The sequence below is a fragment of the Oreochromis niloticus genome, linkage group LG16 (assembly GCF_001858045.2).
Source record: "Oreochromis niloticus isolate F11D_XX linkage group LG16, O_niloticus_UMD_NMBU, whole genome shotgun sequence".
In the NCBI taxonomy this organism is placed as follows: domain Eukaryota; kingdom Metazoa; phylum Chordata; class Actinopteri; order Cichliformes; family Cichlidae; genus Oreochromis; species Oreochromis niloticus.
Window position 1 is genome coordinate 26,033,109 of NC_031987.2, and position 2,207 is coordinate 26,035,315.

A 2,207-nucleotide genomic window follows, 5' to 3' on the forward strand; every position below is an offset into this window, starting at 1 on the left:
ACCAGATTAATAGTTGGGTCACTAATAACTTCAGAGAAGCCAGATAAGAAAAACTCTAGCAGCATGACTTTTTTCACGAACCACTTACTTTCCATGAAACAGCTGCAGGGCTGCCTAGATCAAAAGTGCAATTATAGGTCGTTTATTAGAACCTCATAATATACTCATAACACTAAACCTACAACTTTCTAAAATCTATTGAGTGGAAGGCTATAACCACATTTCCAGTCGCATTTAATAATAATAACAATGATAATAATAATAATAATAATCGTATATCTAACTATCTAAGGTGATGTTTTTGGATTTTAACATGCAGCACTAATACTAATAGAGCAACAACTTCCTGTATGAAGCAGCTCAGACATGGACCGGAAATTTGTGCTTGGCTTGTCCAAGTAACTTCACATATGTTCTTGACTCACCATAGATTGTGATCAAGATTCCTTCATAGTAAAATGTAGCATTTCCGGTTCTGACTTTCATAGTAAAACTACAAACTATGGGGGGGGGGAACTTTTTAAATTACCACTACCCTAATAATCAGTATCCATTATGTTTGGAAATGACGCTTTGTGCTAAAATCAACCAACACAATAATGTGTTATATACAATATATAACTCTGGGAAACTGTTTCGGAGAAGCAGTAAAACCTATAACAGTTGTACAAGAATGTGTGTTTTAAGTGTACACTTAATACATTTTTAGTTACATAATCTTTGAGCAAATGAAATAGTAGGGTGGCAAAAAGAAAGTTGTGTCAGTTAAACCTGCATCAGTCACAAGATAGTTGAGTGTTTTGCTTGTTAAATTTTAAACTTGAAAGTTAAAAGACCCAGAATTGCGAAAGAGGAAGAAAACGGATGCATGAATGAATCTGTGGAAAGTTAATTAAACCGTCAAATAACAAAGTCAGAGAGGACCAAACAGAACAGAAGTATCTCAGATTGGTGCTTAACCGGTTACTGTGCTGCTGTGCAAGCTACAATAAATAGCTGGTTTATAATGGCAATAAATGTTATTGCAGCTGCAACTACAGTTTATCACACCTTGCACAGTTTCGTCGTTAAGATCGCTAAACCACATGAAAGGTTTTATTGTGAAAAACGTCAGTGACACACCGGAAGATAAACTCTGTGTGTGTGTGTGTGTGTGTGTGTGTGCGTGTGTGTGTGTGTTGCTTCACATCAAATAAGAAGCACACAGACGTTCCTCCGCTTTGCTATCGCAAGCCACCGGATGGTTTCGTCTTGTTTTTGCGGAAGTGATGATATTTTCCAGTCAACTACATTATGTAAATTGTATTGCACAATCGTGCGCGTGTGGCTGGGTGTCATGTAGCATTAAGAGTGAACTCTAATCTGTCAAAAGGCTTATGTGTAGCACGTTTGATGATATTCTCTGTGCAGTAACAGTTGAGGCATTATCTCACATAACTACAGATCAACAATAGCAACAATAGAAGTCTGATTCTTATCAGCGACATCTATCTTTGTGTTTGTTTGATTGTTTCAATGTCTTTTTCCTTCTTTTTACCTGCAAGTATGTCGCTCTTTGGCTATGGAAAATAAAGACAAAGTACAGACATTTCAGAGCTGCAGGGTGTGTGAGTGCGTGTGCGCGCATGTCAATCCCAGCGACTATTCAGCTAAACCTGTTTTCCTTCAGAGAAAAGGGGAGTCTTTATTTGGTCATCACATGAAAACCGAGTGCCATAACACCCGCGAGTAGTTTCTGTTTGCCCTAGGTGCATTCCCTGGTTGATATTTTACAGTTGTTTTTATATGATAGTGCCTATTTGTGCCTCCAGTTTCTCTCTCTATAGTCTTGAAGGGTTGTCTTTCACACTAGCCCACGCCCGCGCATAGGATGAAGTAAATGTTGATTATGTAATCAGATCTAAGAGCAGACACATGCCCGTTCCTGAATAACATCACCTCAATAAACCGCGGTAAGGCTCCGATAAAAGAGTGCATCGCCACATATGCTGTATTCTTTATCACACAATGTATGTACAGAATATTTTCCTTGCATTCCTGCCTCTCAGGCAAGCAAGCATGCGCATGAGACGGTCTGCTTTGGCCTTATTTGGATATGGTAATGAGGGGCCTGAGACCGCCAATGAGAAGAGAGTGTATATACACGTGACACTGCAAGACCGCTTGGGAGGCGGGGTCAGGCGCGGAGCTTAGGTTAAAACCAGTGG